Source organism: Amblyomma americanum, chromosome 2, assembly GCF_052857255.1.
Source record: "Amblyomma americanum isolate KBUSLIRL-KWMA chromosome 2, ASM5285725v1, whole genome shotgun sequence".
Taxonomy (NCBI): Eukaryota; Metazoa; Arthropoda; class Arachnida; order Ixodida; family Ixodidae; genus Amblyomma; species Amblyomma americanum.
The window spans coordinates 132,957,858-132,978,418 of record NC_135498.1 but is presented as its reverse complement, the minus strand read 5'-3'; the positions used below and the strand labels follow the sequence as shown (position 1 = coordinate 132,978,418).

The 20,561-nt window shown below is 45.6% G+C and overlaps 1 protein-coding gene across 1 annotated transcript in view; it reads right to left on the bottom strand.

The window, feature by feature from the left end:
• Positions 1 to 16,787, bottom strand: part of LOC144119098 (monocarboxylate transporter 5-like) — a 77,089-nt gene extending 60,302 nt beyond the window's left edge. Inside the window, exon 1 of the mRNA XM_077651814.1 lies at positions 16,738 to 16,787. The gene's annotated coding sequence lies outside the window, so the exon portion shown is untranslated. The remainder of the gene's footprint in view (positions 1 to 16,737) is intronic.
• Positions 16,788 to 20,561: the final 3,774 nt, after the last annotated feature.

Sequence of the window (20,561 nt, the reverse complement as noted above, 5' to 3'; positions counted from 1 at the left end):
GTGCGACCGTTCGGCCGGAGAGGCATTGTTTGCAGGTCCGCTGACATTGATTGTGTCACAGACCTGCTCCAGTGCAAAACTTTTCAGTCATTAGCGGTTAAAGCCTTCATCCCGGAACAGCTCGCATGTTCCAAAGGTATTTTTCGTGGCGTGGACCCAGCATCTTCCCCGCAGGATATACTGAAGGAGTTTCAGGATGCAGGTGTGGGGGTTCTTTCTGTCTACCGGTGCAGTAGAGAATTCAATGGTGTGCGTGTTGCGACAGAGTCAGTTATCACTACGTTTGCTGGTTCCTCTTGTCCTTCTGAACTCAAGGTTTGGCCGATAGTGTATCGTGTGGACCCTCTGCAGCCCCGTCCTCTTCAGTGCAACAACTGTTTGCGTTTCGGTCACAGTGGTAAAGCGTGTAAGTCGGAGACCCGCTGCCGGGGTTCTGGAGAAGGGCATTCAGATGACAGCTGCGCCTCTGATCAGCCCCAGTGTTGCCTATGCAAGGGCAACCACTCAGCTGATGATGTCAACTGCTCGAAACGAGCCGACGAACAAAGCCTGCTCGATATCATTCAAGCGAAACGATGTTCGAGAGCAGATGCTTATGCACTTCTGGATCGGAGGGATAATACATATGCCAGCCGTGCGCGAAGCTCTGTTGCTGATATACCGTCAAGTTTGACTACTTCAATAGTGTCCTCAGTAGAACAGGCTCTTTCTGTGGTGGTCGACCGAATGCTGGGCAGTTTCACCGAGGCTCTATCTCAACTTGTTGCTGGCCAATCTCTGCCTACTGAATCACATGTTTCGGCGGCTACGCCGGCATCACTCCCAAGTGCTGCTAGTAAGAGTGATTCCATGTCGCCTCTTACCGTGCCACAAGTACCGCCTGCCAACAGCGCTCCTGACAGTGTCGCTCACGTAGATACTTGTAGCATGGACGTTGAAATGCTCACCACTTCCCAGAAGCGTCGAGCTTCTTCCTCACCCTCGAAGTCAGCTGTTCCGCAAGTCAAAGCAAAGAAAGGACCCCCCAAATTAATTCCCCAGACTGATGTGCTGAAGGAGGCTGTTGATGCCTCTTTAACCAGTCGATAATCATGGCGGGTCTAAAAGTTATGCAGTGCAATTGTCGCTCCGTACTTTCTTCTTTACCGGATCTTGAATTACTTCTTCATAAACATAATCCAGATATTGTGATTTTACAAGAAACGTGGCTCTCTCCACTTAAATCATTCACATTTAAAAAATTTCGTGTTTTCAGGGTAGATCGCGTTAATGGCAGGGGTGGTGGGTTAATAACTATGATCTCTACGAAAATATGTCACCGGGCATCAATCTCGCAGACAGTTATGCGCCCTGACTGTGAGTTGTTGGCGGTTGAAATCTCCCTTCCACAGTGCGCCAAAGTCACTATTGCTAACGTCTACTTCCCAATCGGTGTTCACAGGACAGACTGTTTGGATACCTTACTGAGCGGCGCAAACAGCACAGTTATCGCAGGAGATTTTAATTCGCACCACAGTGTCTGGGATAGTCGCTCTGACTCCTGCGGCCAGCTTCTGTGGTCCTGGATGTCAATGAATGCAGTGCGCTGCTGTAATTCCGGAGCAGTAACTTTTATGCGAGGAGGATCCCGTTCAATCATAGATTTAACATTAGCATCTCGTGGGGTTGGCGTATCTGCATGGTCAACTGAAGACTCAGATACATCTAGTGACCACTTTCCAATAACCTTTTCTATTATATCCTCGCCTATCAGAAAAGGTGGTGCAACCATGAAATTTGTAAACCACATTATGTACAAAAAATTGATATCTGCCTCACTCCCCTCCATAGTTAGCTCAGGTCGAGCACAAAGAGTTCAGCGGACAATTACCTTTCTGCAAGATGCTGCTGAGAGCTCTGTATTCTCGGTGTGCACTACTGCTCCTGCCAGACAGCCGTCTCCTTGGTGGACGGAGGAGTGTGAGAAAGCTTATCGTCGTAGAAAAGCAGCCTGGAAAAGCCTTTCCTATAATCAGAGCCCAGCTAATTGAATAAATTATAAGTTCTTCTCTGCATGTTTCAAAAGAACTGTTAAAAAGGCAAAGGAGGATAATAATCAAAATTTAAACACGTATCTCTCAAAACCCCAGAATAAGAAGACTCTCTATAGATTCATGGCGCAGAATAACAGCTCTCCGGCCTCCAATCGCATTAGGTCAATGGTAATGTCTCCGCAGGAGGCTAAGCAAAAACTTGAACGCATCGCGCAGGGGCTGGCCTTAAGTTTCCAGGTACAGAAAGCAGAACCATTGCACACTCTCACCCCCAGCTCGGACTATCCTGAGGTCGACGTGTCGGAGCTCCTGCAAATTGTTTCCTCTATGCACTCTGCTGCTCCGGGATCTGACGGGATTACTGTGGGCATGTTAAAGATTTTAGCGCACGACTTTCCAACTCACCTTCTAGATATTGTAAATGCGTCATTGGAAACCTCTTTGATTCCTCACAGTTAGAAAATTGCGAAAATAATTTTACTTTTAAAAAATGCAGACAATGGATTTCAATTAGACGATATTCGGCCGATTGCTTTAACCTCAAATTTAGTAAAGCTAATAGAGTAGTACACAGTCGCCTCACAAAGCATGTTCATCATATTAACGGCCTCAGCCCCGCACATATTGGCTTTCGTCGCGGTTGTTCCATATGGTCCGCGCATGTGGATCTCGAGAGCCGAATACGACTCTCAATGTGCCAGAGAGAAGTTTCGGCCTTGGTGACGCTTGACGTTGCGAAGGCCTATGACAGCGTGGAGCACACAGTCCTCATTAATAAGCTTGCTCAACTACAACCACCGCATTACCTCTACGCCTGGATTTGTGAATTTCTAGAAGATAGATTTTTCTTCTGTACAGACGGATCTTTTTGTTCTAATACCGATGGTCAATCAAGAGGTGTGCCGCAAGGCCCTGTTCTTTCTCCGCTGCTTTTCAACATATTAGTTCGGGACATCCCCATTCATCCTAACGTTACAGTTTATGTATACGCAGATGATATAGCTTTTTTCGCATCGGCGAAAAAAGGTCTGGTTGGACCAAATCAATTTATCACTTAATGTCAGCAAATGTGGCGTGCTGGTATTTCCACCCGACGCTCATATGTACATCTCGCTAGCCTACCGCTCCACTCCAATTCCGCAGGTGGAGTCGGTTAAATACCTAGGTGTTACTTATGACCAAAATTTGGACTGGCGACACCATATTAAGAATAATGTTATTAAAGGGGAACGTGCACTGGGCCATTTGACCCGAGTTGGCAATAAAAAGTTTGGCATGCGTCGTGACACGCTACTGTTGCTCTATAAGGCTTATATGAGACCGATTCTGGAATTTGGTTGCCCCTTGTTCTCTGGTAGCGCGAACTACAAGCTGCAGCCATTAGCCTTACTGGAAAGGCGTGCCCTACGGCTATGCCTCGGGCTCCCGAAATCAGCTTCCAACGCTGTCCTTTATCTGGAAGCCCGTATCCCCAACCTCTGTTCCCGCTTCCAACTTCTAACAGTGCGTACTTTCCTCAAGTCTTTTGACCCGGCCCCAGGCGTTAGTATTCCAATTTTTCTATCCCAACCACACCTTTTTTTGACTAATCACTGGCCGCGTTATCAGCTTCCGCAAGTTAGGTTCACGCAGAATCTGTTAGCTCCGCTTCAGGTTGATCTGATCTCCTTGCAACGAGTTGCTGACACGCAGGCTGATCCCGTCTTCTATTACGACTTTATTTTCCCATCCCATGCGAAGCATTTGCCCGCACATACCCTAAATGGTCTTCTTTCTGAACACCTACAGAATTTTCCACATCATACTGTTCTCTCCACTGATGCCTCCGGCAGCTGTGAGAAGGCGGCGATTGGCATATATTCGCAGGATCTAGCTTGGAGCTACTCCGTTCGTATCCCTGATTATACTCCTATATTCATCGCAGAGATTTTGGCCATTGGTTTGGCTCTTCTCAAAATTCTCAGACATGTCGCACGGGTTCTTATTCTTACAGACTGCCTTTCAGTTATTGTCTCTCTCCAAAATTCGGAAATATCTTTCTTGACTCGTTCACTTAGGTTTTTTTGTTCCGAGCACAGTGCGCGAAATCCGTTTGGTCTGGGTACCTGGGCATTCAGGCGTCTATTTTAACGAGGTGGCTGATTTATTGGCAAGGTCAGCTCTCAGCGCACCTGTAATATATCCCGTCCCTCACCTCATTCTGTTAGCAGCTTCACGTTTCCAGCGGTTCCAACATATTTCAGCCACTTTGAGTGATCCGTTGCTCAATACCGTGGACTTTCAACACCTAAAGTACCCATGGAATATCCGGTGGTGTAAGTCAAGGCTTTGTGAAGTGTCCATGACGCTCCTGCGATGTAGAATCCCTCACTTAAACTTGTACTTATGCAGGTGCGGGTTCGCTGCGACAAACCTTTGTGTATCATGTGGGCAAGTTGAATCAATCGATCATTTTCTCCTCTCTTGCCGGCGGTTCGCGGTTCAGAGAAAGCAATATCTGGAGGTTCCTCTTTCGAGACTAGGACTGCCTTTGTCTCTTACAGTTCTTTTATCGTTCGGTGCGAGTGCCAAGGGATTCCCGTTAAGCAGTGTATGCGGCTACCTTCACGATTACATAAGTGCAACTAATCGATTATCTTGTTAGCTATATACAAAATTCTTTCGCATGTCCAAAAAAGGCTAGATTGATTCTATTCCGGATGACTCATACCTCTTGAATTCATTTTATTTTTCCAATTTTTTTTATCTTGATTCAGTCTTCTGACGTTTCCTTCCTTGCGCAAATGCTTCATTGGCATTCTACTCTATACCTTGGCCAATCCCCCCCACGTGGGTATGTGCCATATTACTTGAGGAGAAGAAGAAGAAGAAGAAGCCGCTGGTTTTTCTTGATGACAATATGTTTTTCGGCAGTATTGTGGCTTGCGTCAGGTTATTTGCAACAAAAAATTGCCAGCATTCCCGCTTTGATGTTTAATCCCTTAGTTTGGTAGAAATAAAATACATATGGTTTATGATCTATGGATTATGTGGGTTTAACGTCCCAAAGTTAGTCAGGCTATGAGCGACGCCGAAGTGAAGGTTTTCGGAAATTTCGACCACCTGGTGTTCTTTAACGTGCAATGACATCGCACAGTACACGGGCGTCTTTAAATTTCACCTCCATCGAAATTCGACCGCCGCAGCCGGGATCGAACCCGCATTTTTTTTGGTCACCAGCCGAGCGACATCACCCCTGAGGAACCGCGGCGGACACAAAATGCATATCATGAATATCACTGCAATGCAACGAATAAAAGTGGTTGAGCACAACCGCAATTCAATGACATTTTTTATTAAATTCAGGGACACAACATTAACAACATTTCAATGATATTGCAGTGAAACTGTCATGGGTTTTTAAAAAAGTATCAAAGATAAAGCAACAAATTATGAATTCAACAAAACTAGGCGGTGTTTCAATGATAAAGCACTAACCAATTTTATGAATATTTGAAGGCGGCACACTGTTTATACAAAGGCATTAAAACAAAATTTCAACACAATTTCTCAACAATTAACAACAATGGTACCATGAATTTTCAACCAACTTTTTGTAAGAGGCTGCGGGATCTCTGGTTTACTCTGAAATTGTTTATTTGAGTAGCTACACGCCCGAATTTAGTTCAGAATGCTCCCATAACGACGAAGCTTTGCTCGCATTATGTCGTCCAGCAGGTTCCCAAGCAGAAACTAAACGAACGCTGGCTGTGACGAATGCGATGTATTTTTGTGCTTCTTGATTACATCTGTTTTCTAGATGTGAAGGCTAAGAGGCGATTTGTCTAGAGCGTATTCGGTGCATTCCAGAACATCGTGGCACTACCTGTAATACATCCGCCTATTCTATAGCGAATTCAGCAGCCCATATTGAGGGTGTGTAAATTTTTGGACATTTCAAACACCGAATCGCATATCCTCGTATTTGAATGTATCAAATTGTGGATTTTAAAAATGATTAGAAACTGATTGAATGCGTTCTCAACCTTTCAGTCGTTTTAGAAAAACCGGTAGGAATTTAAAATAAGGACTCTCGTACTTTTCTTCGACGACTGATACAGAAGCGGACCACACCAGCGCCGCGCTCGATTCTTCCGCAAAATATATGACCCAGCTGAACGGCTCAGCCTTACTGCGTGGTCCATTTGTATGGCGGCGTTCACAACGAGAGTACATGACCCCTAATACTGGACGATGCGGAAGAACTCAGGCCAATTGAGGACAACCCTTCCTTGATGCTCAGTCTCAGATGCCACGACTAATACGTGGGCGCCAGCAGTCTCATTTGCTGTGGTGGGGATGTGGTGCCCTATGCACCGGCTTACTAATGGGTACAAGGTTTCCCCGCTCCTTGGGCTCCTCTTTTCTTGTATGAAATTCTTGGGGGAAAGGTCTTTGACCAAACCAAGCAAGCGGTAATTTTCCTATGCCTACAACTTACATCATCTTAATCCATAAGAAAAGACACGTCAAGGATTCAAAAAATCGCATACCGATTACCGAAATGTCCGTTGCCTAGGAGGCATTTAATAACGTAATCGCTTATAGAGTCGGGGAAACCCTATACTTCAATCAACAAAAAGATCACACAGGTTTTCTACGATAGACCATATTCGCACTATCAATGCGCAGAATACAGCCAACGCCTACATGAAGCCTTCATAGATTACGCGAAATCAAATCTGGCAGTCGAAATCTCAGCAGTCATGCAGGCGTTGCAAAATCAAGGTATGGAAGAGCCGTATGTTTAAATACTGAACGATATCTATAAAGGCTGCACAGCTACCATAGCCCTCCATAAAATCGGCATTTAAAGTCCCATAAGGGAAGAATTAAAGGCAGGAAGCCACTATGTCGCAAAACCTATTCACCGCCTTTTTACAGGAGGTGTTCAGACGGTGGATTGGGAACAGTTGAAGATGAGCTAATGAAGAATGTCTTAGTAATCTGCGAATCGCAGATGACGCTGCCTTGCTAAGTCACTCAGGGGATGAACTGAAATTCATGATCAATCATCTAGAAAGGCAGAACTGAATGGTGGGTCTAAAAATTTATATGCAGAAAACCAAAGCAACGTGCAACAGTATATTAAGGTAACAACATTTCACGATTGCTAGCGAGGCGCTGCAAGCCCACTTAGGGCCAGAGCCATATATTCCCATCGGGAGAGTTCGGCGGAGGGTTGGCGCCAACAGCATGCCAAAATTATCGGCGATGCTGCCTGCCGTTTTGTGCTAAGGCACACGGAGTTCGCCTCGGAAAAAGAGCTAGCGCGGTGTCCGGGAAAATATTTTATCGAAGACAAGAACCGCAAATGCGTGTGTATTCGAGAGCTTGCAGCAAGAGCTTAATCTATGCCGAGGTTTTACGTATACCTGAATGGCAGGACTGCACATCACGACACTGTCATTGAACAGGCTGAACTGAAGAAGGAAGAGCGTGTGCAAATGCACTGCACTACAATTCTGGTTCGCAATACACAGCCCAGTGAAAAAAGCCTGCAACCCTGCCCTGCCCCTCGATGTGCGAATTTGTGAGTAAGTACTGGAGCGGTGTATTAACCAAAGAAATGGACGAAATATTCGCCCCTTTAGGCGGTGAGGACAGGAGGCGCTGCTCCGATTTACATCTAACACAATGGCAAACCGAGCTTGAAAGCAAGTATCGTGAACCGTATATTTGACACTTCGTCGGATCGGACATGCCTTACAGGCAGCACGTTTTTGTATATGCCGTTTCTTCAGGTTAATTACCCTCGCAACAGGCATTTCTCGCGTAGATCTCCCTTGCCACAATTACGGCGCCTGGTAATTCTGCTTCTGTGTACTTAACTGTCGCACGAGAAAACACCAAATAGCCATGCTATCAGAAAGACTGCTTGATATGTTCGCGCAATGGCAGCATGAGTGCACGACCGCCGAGTTTTCAGCAACGACGCCGCCTGCGGCCGCGCCGGGCAACGGTCTGCGCGGCTGTCTGTCTGCACTGGACGTCGCTAGGCCTATAGCTTGTTTTGCATCGAAGCCGCAGCGGACGGCACTTCGGAAGGCCTACTGTGGACACCTATTTATGCTCAACAGAGCCATTTCACACTAAAATAAAAATATGGCTATTTTCTGCAATGCCTTCTCCAGTGCAGCTAGCGGACGACCCGCAAGCCGCACCGCAACGGAGTGCCAGCGGTAGCAACGAGGGGGTTGGAATTTGCTTGTATCAGAGTAGTTGTTTCTACAAGCGACTCTTTAGAATAATAATAATAATAATATTATTAAAAGGACTTCACATAACTTCATTTTATATGATGCAAGAGGCGTCGAGATAAACCTGCCGAACAGCCAGCTTCACAGGAGCGCAGCCCCCTTCGTTGACAGTTCGCATCAATAAACAAAAAATAATATGTACACCATTTTTGTCACAACAAAATTAAAAACAAAAAGATGAAAGCGCAGTAAACCATAGCACCATGCGAAACTATACTGCAAGCAAAAAGAATTGGATTTCGTGACGGCATTTCGCCTATGAATCACACAAAAACATGGTTCACTGCTTAAGGCAACGAAAACTCTGATGTACTATAATTTCAAAAGATTGTCCAATGTCAACGATCCTCAAAATTTATATATTTTTTCGCATTTCTCTAACGCAGGGCTTATTATTTACGTCTAAAAAACAAATTTTAACTTATTTTTTCTTACGACCACAGACGTGACCCAGGCAGCTGCCGGCCGGCCGCCCGGCCCAAGTGGCCGCATGGCCCTGCTTAGCCTCATTTCGGTTTTCGTGCTGGTCAGCGAAGTTCTACAAGCTGAACGTAGACGAATAGCAGCCAAAGACGGCAGCAAGTTGGTCACAATTTAAACACAGCCGCGCACAACAGCTTCGGAAACACCACAGAGCGCGCGCTACCTCGGCACGAAAAGGCCCCTGCAAGGAGAGTGCGCCTTGTTGCAAAACGCTTCTGTAGTAGTTTGCAGACTGACGGCAAGAAGAAAATATCGCCGCACTCTCCCGAAGGGAATGTATGCCGCTGCTTAGGGCTGGTAGAAAGCACGGATGAAGATTACTAGAGTGAAGGAACTGGAAGAGCAAATAGGGGGTGAACCGCATTTGGCAGGTTCGTTCAGAAAATGAATTGCAGTCTACCAATACTCCTGAATTGAAAATTATATAACAGCTCTATCTTTCAGGCCTCATCTATGGGGAAGAAACAAAGAGGATAATTATAAGGTTTGAAATTAAGGACAACGCAGTGAGCTATAGAAAGAAAAATGTTACGTTAAGAGACAGGAAGAGCGCAGAAGGGGCCACGAAACAAACGCAGGGTAATGGAATCCTGGTCGAAATCAAGGGAAAGAAATTGACTGGGGCAGGGAACGTAACACGAAGGCAATAAAACCGATCGTCTTTAAGGGAAACTGGCTGGATTTGAAGACAAGACACGCGTAGCAGGGGGCGGCAGATAGTTAGGTTGGCTGATAAAATTAAGAAGTTTGCGGAGATAGGGTGCCCGCAGCTGAGTCAGGAGAGGATTGATTGGAGAGATATGAGAGAGGCCTTTGCCCTGCTATGGGAATAGTCAGGCTTGTGGTGATAATGATGACAATAACTTCAAGGTCTTAGAATTATTATAGTGATTTCGAATTGTGATCTGTCGGTGGAGACTGGTGCTGCTTCTTTTAGGTGCTATAGCTTTCACTTGATAAGTTTTAAACTTAGACAACCGTACGACAGTGCCACCACCGGCACTTGAGTATTTCGTACGATTGCACGCTTTGTACGTACATGCGCACAAGTAGCCTATATTGGTACTATTATTCGATTCGTATTCAATTCGATGCTATCACGACTGTATACGCATTCTGTTCGGTTCATAGCTATGATATAAGTATTGAGTTTAGAAGGGAAGCTACATTATTCGCAGTGGACTTATTTTGGAAAAAAGTATTATTCGCACACGCCTATTCATTGGGGCTGTTTGCTCCTTCGCTTCACTAATTATGCTGCTGATTGTGACCCGTTTTTAACCGGTATAGGTACTTAAGAACCTGAGCCAAGAGCCTGTAACAGCAGCAGCGTAATCTCTCGGCACAGGCGCCACCGCCGGTAACGGCAACTCCGAGTGACATCCGAATCGGGTTCCCGCCTCGCTCTACTCTGTTCTGGCTGGAATAAAGCTGCATTTCGTTCCCTGGCGCTATTTCCAGTAAATCATCCATTGATTTCATCGCCGAAGGCCAGTCTGGTTGACGCGACAAGCCTAGTACTAAACGTTGATGCGGTTCAAGGCAAAGCGAGGCTTCCATAACGCTTTCGCGCTGCAGATTTCCACGTGTCTACTCCGTTCTGAGTTCACGACGTCTAATCTCTGTGCGCCATGCGGTGACGTTGAATCCTTATATCACTACATCCTCACATGTAGACGGTTAGCACGCTAGCGAATAAAGTATTTGTTTACTCCCCTCACTCAATTTGGCCTACTGTTTACTATCCCGTTCTCCTCCGCTTCGCTGAAACCGACAAAAGACATACGCCCAGGCGGGTATATTGTCGGCAGCGGGAGAGTTTTGTGTAGCGGTAATTTTTATTTACACCTTCTCTGCAAATTTTTTTTTCGGCTTTCGTTTGCTCAATTTCAACTCCTACGAAGTAACAATGTTTTTAAATTTATTACTCGCCTTCCCTAATTCCTAAGCCAGCATTTATGTACTCTATGATGTATGCTACGGAGGGTGCTTTTTTTCTACTTGGGCCTGCACCAAACCCTGTCCAATCCCCCACCTTGTGACGTGCTAGCCCCGCTGAAGAAACAACGACAAGAGATGGCTAGCTGTAGATGAGTAAGTGGATAGATTTCGCTACGTAAGGCGTCGCATTTACTGGGAGATCAATGCGGCGCGGAGTCTGCGGCTCATAAGCATTCCCCACTAAATCGCTCGTTACAATTTGAGAAAAATTCGTCCTGATGCTGGCTTTGTGGGTGGCTACCGGAGACTTGTCCCCTATTTCCAATCTTATTTAGACTGGGAGAATCTCCGACACACTTTGCACTCTCATACACGATACTTAAAAACACTTCAAAAAACACTGCGACCAGCATAAGGAAAGTGCGAGACTTATTGGGGTAGTTTTGAAATACTTCTGATCGCTTTAAGACGTGTTCGCAGAGGTGTAGGATTGATCCTGAATACGGGTGCCTCCAATACAAAATAGGACATCAGTGCCCCCAAGTCGTGAAGAATTGTTATCAGCCATCTGGCGTTGCATTGTTTGCACTGTGACAATATAAAAGACATACCGCGTAACAAGACGCTACGCAAATAAACTAAGATTAGCTATGCGTATACACCGGTCCTTCCTTCGCCATGTAGTACGTGACGTCCTCTTATTCTGACTGAGAGTGCAGGTAGCCCTTACGTCGACGGTGCTGAAGTTTATGTGAATGCTTCGTACAGCTGTGGCCCTGGCCGCACGGCTATTTGACCTACAGGCAAGTATTTCAATCCCCACTTTTCAATACACTTTTATAAACCCCGCAATGCAGAGACATGCTGAATGTTGCAATACGGCTTTTAATGATCCGTCTTTTGTTTGAGCGGCGTTGGGCGATGACAGAGGTGTAGCGACAAGAGAGAGGACCACAGTTGGAGCGGTAGGTTTGGAGAGGTTTGAATGACGGGGAGCTGCTCTGCTAGCATTAAAGAAAAACTCCCTATATCCGAACATAGCGCATACAACAGCTTACTGCGATTGTGCTGATATACTCCTCCATACAGTTGCACAACGGCAAGACAACGGCGAACTCGGAAAGCACGACCCCCATCGCTGACGGTGTAGTTTGGTGCAGGGTAGGTGACTTGGCGAGCTATAAAACAAATTGAAAACCCTGCAAAAGCGCGCCGACAAGAATATAGAGGTGCCCAGCCGCGTGAACTGCGCAACCCCGATTACACGCGGGATGTTTAAATTTCTTAGCTGCACTTGATTTTGCGGCGCTACCGTTTATGGCCCGTTTTGTAGGCTGAATGGCGACTATCGTTGAAACTTCGAAGTCTATGAGGGTCTTATGGAAGCACAGGTGAGGGAAAGAATTTTATAGCAGCGATGGGGAGTGGCTTCGACTGGAGAAATGGCCCCCGACAAGTCGTATTCGCGGATGCTGACTTCAGCCGGTTCGGCTTGAGTGCATCGTGTTCGCATTCTGCAACATATCACACCTGCCTTCAGGAATTATTCCCACTAAGCTGCACTTTCAATTCGCTTTGCCGTGAATTGCAATTGTTGTCAATTTTTAGGCACTATGCAGCCATCTGGCCGCTTCGGATCAGACGTAATGTTCTTTATAGAGAACTATCTCTGGCACGCCATAAACAGCGGCGCTTATAGAGCTTGAAAGTTGGTATACAAACTATTTCCCACCCTGCCTTCTCAGCTTCCTTGCTGTAGCTGATACGGCAGACAGAATGCAAGGGAAAAGGAAAGTCGAGGAGAATGAACAGAAGATGGTAACAGCTTTTGGGTTCACGTCGCGGGAAAGCAGGTCTAAGAAAAAAAATGAGCGGCGACAAAGAACTGGGAGACATTTAGTAAAGTCTTCTGTGCTGTGAAGCGATATATCGTAATTGTGCTTTCAAGGGGAATTCCATACGCATATCGATGTCTCTTCGTTCGACAAAATCTCACTGAATTCCATAGGGTAGTTAGCAGGGTTTCCCCCTTGCTTAGCGACAAACATCTTTAGATATGATGACTCGATCGACTTGCAGAGAACAAAGCAATTAGGTATCAGTGCTCGGTTGTCGATCGTCATATACTGAAAGGATGATAAGTATGCTCCAGGTTAATCTACTGTTTACCGCCAGTTGAAATAATAATGTCCGTTGCCTTCAAGGCATCTGCTAAGGCAATCGCTAATAGAGTCAGGGCAACCCCAGACTTTAATCAAACAAATGATCAGGCAGACTTCCGTAGGATATACCACAACCCTTGTGTATAGCCTTCATTGACTACTACAAAGCATTTGACTTAGTGGAAACCTCAGCATTCATAGAGGCATTGCGGAATCAGGGTGTAGAAGAGCCTTATGACAAAAAACTGGAAGACACATATAGCAACTGCACACCTACCGCAGTCATCCATAAACTCAGCAATAAAATTCTAGTAAGGAAGGGCGTCAGGCAGCAAGACACTATCTCGCCTATGCTATTCACTGCCTGTTTACAGGAGATATTCCGAGGCTTGAATTGGGAACAGCCGGAAATAATAGTTATTGGAGAATACCTAAATAATGTGCGATTCGCTGATGACATTGCCTTGCTGAGTCACACCGGAGGTGAACTGCAAATCATTATCAGTGAATTAGCCAGGCAGAGCAGAACGGTGGGTCCAAAAATTAAGATGTGAAAACCAAAGTAATGTTGAACAGTCTAGCAAGGGAACGGCAGTTAGTAATTGGCAGCGAGCGACTGGAAGTGGTAAAGGAATATGTCTACTCAGGGCAGGTAGGAACCGCTGATCTGTATCAGGGGAGGGAAATAACTATAAGGATAAAAATGGGGCGGAACGCACATGGCACGTTATTTCAGATCGTGAATTGCAGTATACCAATGTCCCTCAAGAGAAATGTGTACAAGAGCTGTATCTTACCGGCACTCACCTACGGGGCAGAAACGTGGAGGCTAACCAAAAGGGTGCAGTTTAAGTCAAGGACAACGCCGCGAGCCATAGAAAGAAAAATGATGGGTGCAACCTTAAGAGACCGGAAGCGGGCAGTGTGGGTGAGGGGACGAATGCGGGTTAATGACATCCAAGTCGAAATTGAGAGGAAAAAAGGGGCTTGGGCAGGGCATGTAATGCGAAGGCAAGAGAACCGCTGGTCCTTGAGGGTAACGGAGTAGATTCCAAGAGAAGGTAAGCGTAGCACGGGGCGGCAGAAGGTTAGGTGGGCGGATCAGATTAAGATGTTTGCAGGCATAGGGTGGGAGCAGCTGGCAAAGGACAGGGTTAATTGGAGAGATATGGGAGAAGCCTTTGCCCTGCAGTGGTTTTAGTCATACTGGTGATGACGATGATGATGAAATAATCACTTATATTCGCTGAACGACTACTGAACTCGAGAGCGTTTGTTGATCATAATAATGTATAAATTGATTCTAATACGTGGCGTGTCTGAGTGAATGGCACTGACTAACAATATTTTCTTCTTCAATAACTTGAAATCATTCAGAGTTTATCTCCATTCTCACTTTCCATCAAGGGAGAGCCAAACATTTGAATCAAGCAAGGTCTACCTCGAGCGGTCTTTTTTTGCCAAGGAGCTAGAGCTGACGACAGAGCAGAATATCTCGCGAAGCACACGCCATATTGTTAAAAACCGTCAGGGTAAACACTCCTACACAATAACGATTGCAGGAGGTAGGGCGATCTTGCGAAAAACAAAGTTGAGAAATATAACGGGAATGCAGATAATGAGAGCGTAGGACACGAATAGGTGAATAAGGCAGCTACCTTCGGGGTTCCAGACCGCTGGAGTAGTGCATCACAAGTTGAGGGCGAGATGGCACTTTGTCTCTACCGGAAGGCGCAAAAAGCCCGAAGACTAGGCTTCCGGTTTGCAATTAAACTTGCCTCTTGTCGTAACTGCGCTAGACTGCGCTATTTGTTCGCCGTGCGAAGGTGGCGCTGTTCTGAACAGTACTATATAGCGCCGCACCTTATTAAATTCGCAGGGAGAGCAGATGTTCGTAGAAATAATTGGAGTACCTGAAAATACCATATTTGCTACTCAGACACCTTATACTTTCGGCGCTTTTTTAAAGGGTGGTGAAATGCTGGAGCTATTATATAACAAAATAAAAAGTGCCGCCGAGAAAACCGTGGTTTGTGAAACCTAAGTCATTGGCTTTGGTTTTAAGTAGCGGGGTGAATAAAACTTACTCTGTGAGAAAGGCAGAATTTATAATTATCTTCATGTTAACAGACAGGGCTTGAACAGCCAACATACTGGGGGAAGGTGCGTTCTGTTGGATCCATGCTTTTTTTTTTTGGTTTTCATGTTTTTCGCCACTAAATACACGCATAGGTTGCGGTCCTTGCAATTGTTAAGCGTCATAGTTCATATACCGCGGGCAGCTCTATTCTTGTTTCATAAAGTGCAGAGGGAGGAATGAAGCGCCAAAAGTCTGCGTACTAGACCGGCATTTGACGCTGGCCACATCTGCGAGCATACCTTTACAACGATTTCCTTCGCTGTAGAGTCGTTTCAACTATGTCTATGGTTTACAAATACGATCAAATATTGTATCATGTAACTTACAACCTGACGTGACACACACACATAAGCAGAAAAAGGCACATGAGAAGGGCGCAGCTCTGACTAACAACTGGTTCTTATTCACCCCTAACGCTCAACTAGTCCGGCGCGCGTTTTCGTGCTTCTTCAGTGTATATTTATCGTCGCGCTGGAGGCTTTATTAAGCTGCCAAGCCAACTAATCAGGAAAACGTTCTATCGAATGCGCTTCCGGGATTTGTTGCGACGCGAGTAAGCGCAGTTTGGTAATGGCATGTCGCCGGTTATTCTGCCGATACTGAGGAATTCCAGTTGGCTAAGTCATTTAGGAGACGCCCGTGACTTTTGCTGACTACCTATCACACACACAAAAAAAAACGCCCGTACGAAACGTCTCCATGTGAAGAAGAGTTGTATTCTGAACAAAGCGAAACACTGCTAGTTTTTCTCTACAGTAAAAAGTGATGCTCCTTTAAGCATTCTAAAATGGCGATATGAAGGAGGTAACAACACGCTCTAGGCACGCTCTGCTGAACAGCATTCCAGTATAGCAGAAAGCGGTAAAATGAGTAAAGGGATAGACCGAATGGTTACACGGACGCAACTGTATAGAATTGCATGAAGAAGCCACAATATACCGCCATTAAAGAAATTCGGCCCCAAGAGCTAAACGAGCACTGAGAGCAAGGAAGAAATTAAAGACTTCGTGCGTATAATTACAAGAATCCTAAGAACTGTACAGGGTTTTAAAGAGAACAAATTATTCATTCTGAAGGTCGTGCACGATGTAACAAGCAGTACAAAAAAACAACCTCAAGAGCGAGTAGAATAGCGACACACAATACGCACACTGCGGGATCAGTAGAACAACAAAGGCGATTACTATTTCAAGGACTTTATTTAGTGTTATAAAATAAATTTAACGTGTAATCAATTACCGGCGCTGCTAAGGCCCTCGGGAACAGGCAAGGACACGAAGCTTAAGGTGCGATAATTTACAGCGCATTTAGACAGTATACTTTCATTTAACACCTTTAGACCTTAGAAGTAAATAAAGAGCACTAAGCAACCTAAGGCCACCACAACCCGGTCTGATCCCGCTTAAACTTTGACAGGAAAATAAGTATTTTAGTATAAACCATAAACTACCTCAGTACAGAGACTCCAGTGAAAGGGTGGATAAGTGGGAAGGAACATTTATGACCAAAGACATAACCACAGTTTGTGTTTGGAAAGAAGCAGTGTCATATTGTACACGCTTGGATACTGGTTTGAAAGCATCATGAGAATAGCAGTGCCTTCTAAAATCAATAAGCCATGCGCGAGCGACACAGTAGGTTCGAACGACCCCTGACCTAGCGAACGAAGCTGTACTTACACTGGGCGTGGAGGCCGGTGGGAGCAGATCGCCGGCAGCTGCACTGAGTCGACGCGTACCGCCAGCGCAAGTGCACGGGCACCATTGCGTGTTCGGCTGCAGTTGTTCCTGCTGGCTTCGGGTTGCTGAAATAAATGTAAAAAAAAGAAAATGTAACGTGCCTCAAACTGGCTACAGCTTTATCATACCTGGAGGGAGAGCATATACCACACGCAAGGACTTCACCTTTCTCGCTGATGTCAAGAATAGAGGCACAGATTCTGTCTGTATATTTAAAGTTTCATTTTTTCTAGAACCAGGAACAGGAAGCAGGTGGCAGTGTTTGCGAAAGGAGCCTCTGTCGGCGATTATAAGATAATTTCGCTTCCTCCGAGACAGATCAAATTACCATTGCTACGTTCGACACAACTGCGCTCGCGCTTATGTGTTAACACATGTGCAATTTCTATTTATGTGTTACTTGGATCCAGTCATAAAATTCCAGTGTCATGATGCCAAGCTGCTGCGAAAAAATGTGGCTCGCTTGCTTCAAACAATGTGACTGCAGCCTGTCTTTGTGCAATTAATGTAGCGACCGAAGTGATTGTAAGCCACAAGGCGCAGCTTTCCACCCTAAATATCGCTGTCGCTACGCGACGCGTATCAATGGCATGGCCAACAATGGGTATGGAATCTGGAAAGCTAGTGTAGAGCCCAACTGAAACTAAATTCTACTTTGCCTTGAATGACTCTTAATGTGCTCAGTTTTTCAAAAATCAAGTCTTCATCAAGTTCTATGCTTCTTAGACAACCGGTACTGTTGTCACAAGCGTTTAAGAACCTTTATAACAGACTGCGCGTACACCTGGCGACGTGCCCTGAAATTAGGCATGTTACTGTATGTGACGCAGGAATGGGTAGCGAGAGCCTTCCTCAAGCCGGACACAGTTGGAATGAAAGAGAATACTGGGAATTACTAAAGGCATCGATTGAAAGTCCTTAAAATAAAACGTTGGTTGGCATGCCAAATCAAGCAATGTGGAAAAATATTTCGAACCTGCCGCGGTGGCTCAGTGGTTATAGCACTCGGCTACTGCTCCGGAGTACCCGGGTTCGAGCTCGACCGCGGCAGCAGCGTTTCGATAGAGGCGAACGCAAAGGCGCCCGTGCGCTGTGCGATGTCAGTGCACGTTAAAGATCCCCAGATAGTTGAAATTATTCCAAAGCCCTCCACTACGGTGCCTCTTTCTTCCTTCTTTCTTCTTTCAGTCCCTCCTTTATCCCTTCTTTTACGACACGGTTCAGGTGTCCACCGAGATTGGAGAGTGATACTGCGCCATTTCCTTTCCCCAAAAACCAATGTCGATTTTATTTCAAAATGTTAAGAAATTTTGGAAGAGGATACCCATTTAGAATTATGGATTAAGCAGTTTGCAGCTGGCGGCGAGGCCCTCGAAGTGGCAATGGAATACGTTTACTTATGGCAGGTAGTGACCACAGACCGAGTTCGCGGGAGTGAATAACTAGAGAATAATAATTAGGGCGAGCGCATTTGGCTACCCTTTTGAGATCATAAGAGGCAGTTTGCCAACGTACCTCAAGGAAAAAGTTTAAAAGTCTTGTATCTTTTTGGACACGGTGAATTTGAGAGACATAGGAGAAGCCTTTTCTCTGCAGTGGATGTTGTCTTGATGATGATGATGATGATGATGATGTACCTCTTTGGTACTCACATAACGGCATAAACTTGGAGGCTAAAGAAAAGGGTTGAGCTTAAAATGAGGAGAACGCTGCGGGCTATGGAAAGAAATGCGATAAATGTAACGTTAGGAGACAGAAAGAGGGCGCAGCGGATCAGAGAGCAAATGCGTGTTAATGACATAACAGTCAAAATCAAGAACACAAAATAGGGTTGGGCGTGGCATGTAATACGAAGGCAAGATAACCGATATTCGTTAAGGGTAACAGACTGGATTCCAAGAGAGGCCCAGCGTGGCAGGGGCAGGAAAAAGTTAGGTGGTCGGTGAGATTAAGAAGTTTACTATGACAGGATGGCCGCCGCTGGTACTGGACAGGGTTAATTGAAGATGGGACAGGACTCGGTCCTGCTGTGGGCGTAGTCAGGCTGACAATGATGATGATGACCAGGGCCATTCTTTTTACCTGCACTGGCAAGACAAGTTAGTGATTAGTGGTGTTTTAATATTCCAAAGCGACTCAGGCTCTGGGGCGCCCTGTATTGGAGGGCTCCGGATAATTTCCACCACCTTGGGTTCACTAACGTGCACTGGCATCGTACAGTGCTCTAGCCTACAGCATTTTCCCTCTATGAAAATGCTACCGCCAAAGCCTGAATCGAACTAGCGTATTTCGGGATAGAAGCCCAGCATCATAACCACTGAGCCGTGGCGGCGCTTACCTACACTTTTGTAGCCAGCGTAGCAAGGGTGAATTTTTTTGTCAGTGCAGAATAATGGAGCTTCGGTGAGCTATAAAACGCCTTTATTTTACAAAAAGAGTACATGAGAACTGCTCTTACTGTAATGCTTTTTTTGGAGATGTAGCCTGGAAGACAACAGAAGGCAGGCATTTGAAAAGCGCGGCGTCATTTTCTGGCGAAAACGCCGAGAAGGGTCGCAGCGTAACATTGAGAGTCTGCAAATTTCCGCCGGCCTTATAACGGCAGCGATGTCGAGGTGCACCCGCGGGTCAAAGGCACCGGCAACCTTACCTGCAACGAAGACGAAATTGTTTACATGAATTAAATTGCGCATTTCAGCTTGCTGAAGGCTCCTTCGCGTCAAAGTAAGCCGCGTTCGTTCGGTCGATTACGTTGGTGCCCACTGACCTAAGTCAAGAAAATATACGTCTTTTGCAGGCATAGTCACCTACGTGGCTAGATACGTTAGCGCTGAAATTTATACACTTATGAGGCGTTTTTAACCTCTGCGTATTAATATGGCGGCGTCTCAAATCGGTCGGTGTACCCGCTGGCTGCCAGCAGGAACATCCGACGAAAGCCGAACCCGATATGCCGCGGGACGCCGGTTTGAACGAGGCGTACACAGTGGTTGACGAGGCGCTAGAGAAGCAGTGATGCTTCGCGTTTCACACGAAGTACTCATCGTCGCACTCCTCATCCGACGACAAACTTACTACACAAGAAATATAGCGATTACTGCGTAGAGCTGCTGCATGTATCCTCTGAACAGATGATACAAATTGATGTGGTGCGCTTCTCTTGAGGGGAAAAAGTGGCCACTGCGTTTCTCTACTGCAACAAACGCAACCGGAAACCGTTTTGTCGTATGTATTCCCTCAGCTCATCTTACAATATCGCACGATGACCAAACTAATGACAGTTCTTGCTCAGCAAGAGCATGGTTTGGATCTACTTGAAAGCAGCTGACAACACTAAGGTCTGATTGACTCTTAACTACCAGTGAACCGTTGCCACCACCGTCTTGTTCACACCGTATCATTATTAATCTGTTCTCATTTTTATATGTTTTTATTTTTAACTATTTTGTTTTGTTTTTTACTGCTGATGCATTGTTCAACAACTACGTTTACTTCTATCCATCATGACCGAAGCGAACCGTCACCATTACTATGGAACATAGAGGATTTAAAAAAAAATACTTTAATTGATTTGTGGTGTTCATCAAAGGGAGCTTCATGCAACACGTTTACCGTGACATGATGTCCTTACGCGGGTGTGGGTGCGAAAGACATTACTTTTCAGCGTAACACTTTCTTCTACAATTTAAACACGGAAACATTTCCGGTGGAGACCTGGCTTTAGAAGAAGGGTATTTTTTGTCGCGTATGAACTGGCGTCTGTG